This window comes from Trachemys scripta, chromosome 11, assembly GCF_013100865.1.
Source record: "Trachemys scripta elegans isolate TJP31775 chromosome 11, CAS_Tse_1.0, whole genome shotgun sequence".
In the NCBI taxonomy this organism is placed as follows: Eukaryota; Metazoa; Chordata; order Testudines; family Emydidae; genus Trachemys; species Trachemys scripta.
The window spans coordinates 27,116,340-27,125,496 of record NC_048308.1 but is presented as its reverse complement, the minus strand read 5'-3'; the positions used below and the strand labels follow the sequence as shown (position 1 = coordinate 27,125,496).

Below are 9,157 nucleotides of genomic sequence, written 5' to 3'. Positions count from 1 at the left end.
CAAAAGTTTTTTTCTCTTACTTAATTGGCCTCTCAGAGTTGGTAAGACAACTCCCACCTGTTCATGCTCTCTGTATGTGTGTATATATATCTCCTCAATATATGTTCCATTCTATATGCATCCGAAGAAGTGGGCTGTAGTCCACGAAAGCTTATGCTCTAATAAATTTGTTAGTCTTTAAGGTGCCACAAGTACTCCTGTTCTTTTTGCGGATACAGACTAACACGGCTGCTACTCTGAAACCTGTCACTACTACATAGAACAGTTTATCCAAGTGTTAAGTTGTGTGAAGGTTCTCCTGCCAAGTGTTCCCTTCCTAGACAAACAGCCAGCTAACCTACAGGTTTCATCAACACTTTCCCCCGCAAACATGTATTGAGGTACTGAAGGCATTTTCATGCTACCATGTAGCACTACAGCCTTCCCAGCAGAATGGAGCTTGCAGTCACTGACTGCTGCTGCCACTACCCCCAGTGAATGCTTTCCTCCACTGGGACCATGCATCCAGATTTTCACTGTCAAAAGCCAATGTAAACCATGGGGGCTGAACTTAGCCCAGTACAATGATTTAGATAAAGACAAAAGCACCCAAAACCAAATCCTCTCTTCTCCCCCACCAGCCCCTCTCCAAAAGTAGTGGTAAACAGATACTTTTTGTATACTGCCTACCACACACACTTACCCTACAAGGAATGTGAATATATTTCACAATAAGGAAAAGTAGTTCCATGAACTGACATTATGTTTATTTGTAAATAATTCTAAGCTATAGCAACAACAGAAATATGCACAGAAAGTAATTTTAAGTACATTTTGGAAACCACTGGTCACTTTACCACAGATCTGTGGTATCTGTAATTGGGATCCTTATGTTAAACAACTTTAATGCACCTTACTAAATGGACAATCCCTGTGAGTATGTGAACTATACAATCAACTAAGCAGCAAATTCCTGTAAACGTTGCTGTGAAATTGGTTTTCAAGTAATAAATAAATAATAAAGAATATTAAGTGAGCTATGGAATAATGTGCCGAATAACAATCCGCCTCCCCAAGTAGCTGATTAGATATGCAGTCAATGTAATTAATAGGTTGGTTCAGATAGCAAAGATTTCCATCACAAAAAAGACTTGGGAAGTATACAGATTGAAAATATAAAGTGTGCGCTACTTAAAATCCTCCTTCCTGATCTTTGAAATCAAATTGGAAGCTCTCCGTTACCTCTTCTGTTTATAAACGTCAGAAGCAAGGGGCAGGCTTTCAAGCTGCCATTCAATGTATTTAGCTGGGACATGGAAAAAAAATAAAAAAACCCAACCCAAACATGTTGTTTTTGCATCACAATGAGCAATATTGGAAAAGTTGAGTATTTTAACTGGATATTCCTGTTAATTGGTTGCAAACACCTAAGGACCTATCTAGTTGTGATAACTGAGTCAAGGCTAAAAAAAAAAATCTAGACAAAATACTTAGATCAGATTGTATATCTATAATCCTAATGCTATCACTTTAGGAGGAAAATAAAATCTTAAGAACAACTTTGGTAGTTTAAAGAAAAAAAAGTCAGAATATTGTAGGTTTTTTTTAAAAAAAGAAATCCTTGTCAAGTAAAGCAAAATAAATCAAAAATGCAATTTCTTAGCCAAGAATGTTTGAAATACTATGTTCCAAAAACAGCCACAAAAATGACTTGCAAAAAAATGACAGGCCTCTGATTCCTCCACAGTGCTTTGTCCAATGATCACTAAGAATTCTTAAAGGATGTCCCCTCTGGCTGAGAAGCCTGTATGAAAAAATTCAAATGGATTAGTTTTGTTATGGAGAAGTTAAAAGGTCAATTCAAAATTGGGCTTGTAAGAGAGAGTTTCCATAGTTAACATTGTGACTAGCTTTCTATCAATTCTATGGTAATTTTTCTTGCAGTTTTCAGAAACACCAAAGTGAGATGGAACATTCATTCACCATATGGCTCAGAAAAATTTATTGGTTATTATGTATTATCATTCTTTCATGAGAAGTTCTGATAAAAAAAATTTAATATTCAGAGGCTGTGTTAAAGCGAATGTTAAGGTCAGCCAACAAAACAGTCAGTTTGACCACAGGCTATTAACGTTTTCAAGCTCTGAAATTTCAGATGATAGTACATATTCATAATACCTTAATATGACTTGGAATATTTTTATTTCAGACAATGCTCAAAATGTTGTGGTTTTTAAATGAAGGATATAAAGAAAGTAATACACAATACCATCTGAGATTACACCTACAAACGAAAGCATTTCCAGAGCAGAAAAATAAAAGCCTTGCCATTTTGTTCTCATATTAATTTTTTTTAATCAGAAGCAAATTCACATGAACCTAAAAAGCTGAGAAAATCCAACTCTAATGGGTTATACAGCATATAGAATACTCTTCAGAGTCTATTGTCAGAGGCTTATCAATAGAGAGATTAACGGTGATTTATTTTAAGCTGCTTGAGACAATTCTTAGAAAGAAAATGAAAATCGTGATTTTCTATGGTGAATTAGTCTAATTTTCAAGATGTCATACTAGTATGTGTGCCAAATCAGACTTGGAAGAGAGAAATTCTGAAGATGACAATTCAGGATAGAAATTCAAAGGATATGTGCTGTTTTCACTGAGAAACACTTTGCAGAGCGTACAAGACACACAGAGGTGAATCCACAAAGGGGATTCAGACTTAGTATTACACCTAATGTTTAGGTGCCTTGACACCCAGTGGAATCCACCGCCTCGAGTTAGACACCCAGGTTTCCTATCCAATGCATAGGGAGAGTTAGACTTCTAAGAAAGGGATTCACAGGAGCCAGCAAGTTGAGCAGGGAGCTAGCAGTAGGAAATGGCAAGAAGAGGATATGATTTAAGCCCCCTGAGTTCCCTCCCCAAAAAAGGGAGTTATGCACCTAACCCTGGGCCAGTGGGAGTTGCCTCCTTCTGCTCAAGATTCACAGCTGTGAACCCTCTCCTGGAGATATGCATGTCCTGTCTCAAAAGAGAAGGAGACGCCACTGTCCTCCCACCCTAACCCTTATGCCTAACAGCCTAGTAGTTAGAGTACTCACCTAGGCTCAACTCCCCACTTTGCCGGATGTGGAGCAGAGACCTGAGGCCCAGTGTTCTACATGCCAGGTGAGTGCCCTGATCACCAGGCTATTTGCTATTTTGGGGTGGATTTCTCAGTCTCTCCTGTTGAAACTGTTCTACTTTGTATAGAGGTATCAGATACGGACCAACAGCCTGTCTCTGACAAAAATATCGAACCCTGCAGCAACAGCAACTGCCTCATTTTACTCTAGCTTAGACCACAACAGGAACAGAGCCTATTGAGGAACTGAACAAATACAATAAAGGGACCGGGGGGGGAGAGGGGGGAAAAACTTGGCCACCCTACATGTTGCCTTCTTTATATTTCCATTTCTCAACAGGCCAAAAGTCGAGGAGCTGATGCTTTTTGCAATAAAACTATACCATGAATGAAGAATCAGGTTATTATATGAGAATTAAACAGGACTTTTTGTATCAAGTTTCTTCTGTTGGCCCACCTTGTTTGCAGGTGTTCAGAATAAATCAGTTCACTGTCACACATAACTCAGTAACTCTACCCTAGATACAAGGATGGTAGGAATGGCACTTTGGACAGTGGAAACTTTCATTTAGGATGTACACACACAAACTTATCACTCTTGGTAACCTGTGCAACAAGAACATTTTATTCCCTATTCATCTATGTTGCCATGGTAACAGCAATTTACAAAACACTGGATTTTCACAGGAAAAGCCTGCTTTTATAATCTAGCAGGTAGGGCAACTTCAACACCCAATGCAAATAAGACGTATGCCTATATCTCCCATGTCAATACAAATATGTCTTACTGTCATATGCTTACTATATTAACCATGAAATTATATTCCTCCTCAGTAACAAAGTATTGTAAGTTGGCATTGAAAACAATTTAACACTCGCTAAAGACACAGTGTACAGAAAGCATCTGTCTGAAGAAAGAAAAATGGAATGTGTTTTTCCTCTCTCTCAATACTTTTCATCTTTCAGACAGATGACAAAAAAAACCCACTTTCTTTTGATCCTGGAAATGCATTTAGACACATTTCATATAGCATTAACAGAATGCTTCATTTCCCTTAAACAGAATGTAGCTATCCACTAAATTGTAAATTTCATCCTATTTCACAAAAATTTATTTTTGTCATGCTTTACAGGAGAACAGGCAAACTTTCAAAAGGGCACTGAAGTCTTTGGGTCTTACATTTTCCTCTTTTAAAGCTAAATTTCCTACACGGAAATATTCTCTCAGTTACACTTATAAACACTATTCCAGGGGTCGGCAACCTTTCAGAAAGTGTGCCGGGTCTTCATTTATTCACTCTAATTTCAGGTTTCACGTGCTAGTAATACATTTTTAGAAGGTCTCTTTCCATAAGTCTATAATATATAACTAAACTATTGTATGTAAAGTAAAGAAGGTTTTGAAAATGCTTAAGAAGCTTCATTTAAAATGCAGAGCCCCCCGGACCGGTGGCCAGGACCCGGGCAGTGTGAGTGCCACTGAAAATCAGTTTGCGTGCTGCCTTTGGCACGAGTGCCATAGGTTGCCTACCCCTACACTATTCAGTCTTTGATCCTTGGTTAGACCTGAAAACTGCATGGCACAGCTTTGCATGGCAAAGCTAACCTTTGTGACCCCCAGGCTGATCTCTGGTGTACATTTGAGCAGTCTGATTTGGGCTCCAAGTTGTGTCAGCTGCCAAAGCTGTGAGGAAGAAGTGGAGGGTAAACCATTCCAGACATGGCCTCTTTCATCCAGTGTGCTCCCTAAACCAAATCTAGGCTGGGTGGTGGTGTAGGAACTTCTACACCAACTCTACATTCTGTACACCAAAATATATATCCACAAACCAAGTCATGCAAATCACCACCACTGCAGTGGAGAACCAGGTCCTTGGTTTTCATAAATGGATCTTTTCAGCTCTGAGCAATGAAAAAAAAAATCCACTATGCTAGGACTAATTTCACCACAAAAGCTCATCTGCATGTGCAGACAATAACTGCAGACATCACTGTACAAGTTAAGGTTTGCTAAAAATTAGCACAATCACCAGAAATATTGCCTTGTAGGGAAAAAATACTGATACAACTTTGTCATAACTGTTTCCTGCGCTGACTTTCAAATGACTACACTTCGAGGAGATGCATACATGCATGGTTTATGCAAGAGACTTACCCTAATAGCAGTGGTGTGTGTGTTGTGGGGCCTGGGGGAGTTGCTTGTTTTATTTTAAATTTCCACTCAGAGCTGGAGAAGTTAATGTTTAAAGCAAACATATATAAGCAGGACAATTTATGCTAAGTGAAGATTCAATTTTAAAAGCATGCATAATTGGAGATTTAGACATCTTGACAATGTGTGTATTTAATTGTTTTCATTTATCTGAAAAATGTCTTGTCAGCTAAAATAATTGAGAGTTAAGTGTAGGTCATGATATTTTAGGAACGTGATTTTTTTTAAATGAGAAATAATTTAAAATTGGTATTTTTATAATTTAGTTTGCCTCACACTTTTCCTGAATAATCTAGTAATCAATCCTGCAAACACTCACATGAGTAAATCAACTCCTGAGTACTCACATTACTCATGTGTCTGAGCATTTGCAGAATCAGGCACTAAATTATTAGTAATAAGTACCAGCCAATCAGTTTGACTAATGAATATTGTTCTCAGGGAATACTGAAGGATTAGGGAAGATAAAGTAACATACTGAAATGATCCTGTTTATATGCCAGCTGTTGACACTCTTGCAGAATGATGAGCCTTAGGGTAGATGAACTACTTAGACAAGCTTTATCTTCCTTCCTTATCTGTTCAGATAGTAGCTTTCATGTGGTGGCTGATACCCTATAATTCCCACACCAAAACAAAACATGGAATACATAACACATTTAATACTTAAATGTTTAATTTATCTTTCAGTTGCTCGTTTAGTATGTTTCTTAAAAAACAGAAGCATTTTATATTTATATGCAAATAAGCATGTGAGATCAGGCATGCATATGGATTTTTAACTACTCAGAATCTTATCATTTAAAAAAAGAAAAGTCCTTGTCAAGGAAGGGAGAGCTAGAGAGAAGGTAGAGAGAGAAGAGTAGCCTATCAGAAAGTGTCTATATAGGGATGGAAGGTCCAGCAATAATAAGGTAAAAGTGGGATCCACTTTGGAAGTCATTTGAGAGAACAAATTTAGCAATTTATTACATTTTTGATATGTGTGCCATTATCAGAGTATCTAGGTGGCAAAATATAGAACAGATGAGGACTAAAGAATTGAAAGGGGAAGATAAAGGTCAGCCAGCCCCATATTTCTGTATGTTTTAAGTGACCAAAACAAGATTTATCCTCCCCCCCCCCGCCCCCAAACAAAAACAAATACACAAAACCAATCCATCATCGTTGCAAATCCAAAAAGGTTGTAGCCTCATGCAGATCAAGTACTACCCAGACTGATCTCTAGCTAGGTCCATAAGACTGGCTGGCTGTTCAGTCTATGTCGGTCACTGGGTTTCGCTATGGATAGCTTTATTGCTGATCTTGTCCTGCCACTTAATATGGAGCAGCTGATGAAGCCAACAAGAATCAAAACACTAATCCACCATTCTTCAGCCTTCCTCTACACCCATGTTTCAGTGTCATACAATCAAGTTGGTATAACCAGGGTTCTATCAATCCACATCTTCGTGGTAAGCTTTATGCCATGGCATCTCCACAGAGACCACTGAACGGACTGGAACTTGGCTGCTACTATATGAGCGTCTACAAGTTTCAAGCACTCCAGCACTGTCTGCAACACTGCCAAAGTATTTAACAGTTGCCATCTGATCAGTATGCCATCTGGTCAGGTTAATACTGAGCTGGTTGTAATCTATTGTCAAAGTCTCCTTTATAGGGTGACCAGATGTCCTGATTTTTGGGCCTTCTCCTTATATAGGCTCCTATTACCCCCCAGCCCCGATTTTTCACATTTGCTGTCTGGTCACCCTACTCCTTCAGGAACTTACTTCTGTCTGATTGATAACCAAACCAAAGTGTACTGGTTCTGGCCCTACCAGATCAGCTATCAACTACAGTGATTCACAGATTGAACCAATAAGACAAGGTATTCAAGGTATCAAAGCAAAATGATGTTCAGCTCAGCACCACCGACAGTTGCCTCCTCTAGCTTATCCATCTGCCAATCAATACCAAATATTGAACAAAGGTTACGATAGGACGTAGCCTCGAATTCCCATGGAAACAGGAAACCATGCTATGTATCTACCATTATCTCAAAACACAGCTTTCTATTTCATTATAGAACTCTATTAATAACGTTATCTTCCCAGGGATGCTGAGTCACGTCATCAAATCCTACAGGCTCACCTGATCCACTGAATCAAAGTTTGATTGAAGTCTATTACTAAAGTGCTGCACATGGCTTATTGAATTCAAGCATCTTCTCAAAAAACTGTCTCATGGTAAAGATTTAGTCAATAGGGGAATGACCAAGTTTTGTGCCTTTGCCACAAAGTTCAGAACTGATTCAGGACATTAACTCAGAAGCAAAGTCTTTCCCTGGGACTGACAAGAGCATAATACATCTACAGTGGCAATTACACCCAGCCTTATTGCCTTTTTCTAACGAGAGGCAGAACACCACCCTTCTTCCAGTCAAAGATGATATTAGTGAGCCAGATGGTCTGGAAGAATCTGTGCAGACATGGTACAACAATACTCTCATCTGTCTTCAGTAACTCAGGTGTGAGGTTACAAAGCCCCGGGGCCTTCCCAGATTTCAATTTCCAGACAGCAATCTACAACTATCCTTAAATAGATACCAACATATGTAAAATTTAATTTGACCCTAATGTCAATCCTTCATGCATGTAATTTCAGTTGAAAACCTCTTTAGGAGGACTGAGCCTTTAAAAAAAAAAAAAAAAAAAAAAAAGTATTTTTTTATATATCCAAAAAATGAAGTTAAGAAATTAGGGGACTGATTTTCCACTCCATTACATTAGCTTTATGCTCCAAGGCCCTTCGTTTTTGGTTTTTATTTGTTTAAGATTTCCCAGGAATTTATCGGTGTTGTTTATTACAAAAAAAAATTAAAAATGGGGAAAAAAATCAGTGCTTCAGTTTTCCGGGTAAATATCGGGGACAAGAGAGAAATAAAGCAATGAATAGAGAAGAGTGGCCTCAGAAGTGGAAGAGGTAGAGGAAGGAAGGGCATAGTCGCCTCATGCTGCCTTCTCCACCTCTTCCACTTCCAGGCCCGTTCCAGAAAGAGATATGGCAGCTCTATTACTTAGGATTCCCAGGTTACTAGGCTGCCATCTCTCCTTCCGGAGCAGGGAGCTGGGTCCAGGGAGTTCCAGCACTTCTATTTTTAGGACTCAAGCACTGAGGTGCATGCATATGTGCATATATATGTATCTTCCATGACACTGTCTTACTTTAACAGATAGACTAATTTTTTTATCATCACACACACCTGCCCAATGTCATATGTTGGATTTTCTTAATCCAATTTTTCATGTAGTTGAGCGATCCAAAATTTGGTAACTATTGAATAAAAGGTTTTGTTAAACCTGGAAATTTTTCAGGAAAAATTGGTAAAAACTGAAAATGAAGAGCCTTGCTTATGCTGCAGTAACTCCATTATTTCCTGGAAATAGGGACATAAACATGTTAGGGGGACAGGAGAGAATTCTTCCTCCTATCCTCTCCTATATACACCATTGCCCAAGTTGGTCAGGTACCATATGGAGTTTTTTCTACCTTTCACTGAACCATGACATTCAGCAATGAATGAGGAATTTTATTTGGCACAACAACTTGTAGCACCACATACACTGACAATTATTCTATAAATCACATGTCTATCCACACATACACACAGAGCACAATGGATGGCACATTTGTCCTTTGACTCCATTAAAAATAGGCCTCTTGAAATGAAGGAGAGCTGCGGTACTGACACTTGTAGATCTCAAAGCCGCTACATGGATTTACGACTTGAGGGCAACACACTCATTGACACCCACAAAGCCAGCACATTACAGAAAATTCCTCAAGACAATTTTGTA

General features: G+C 38.6%; 1 protein-coding gene across 2 annotated transcripts in view; it reads right to left on the bottom strand.

The window, feature by feature from the left end:
• Positions 1–9,157, bottom strand: part of GALNT13 (polypeptide N-acetylgalactosaminyltransferase 13) — a 342,638-nt gene that overhangs the window by 196,503 nt on the left and 136,978 nt on the right. The window lies entirely within an intron of this gene.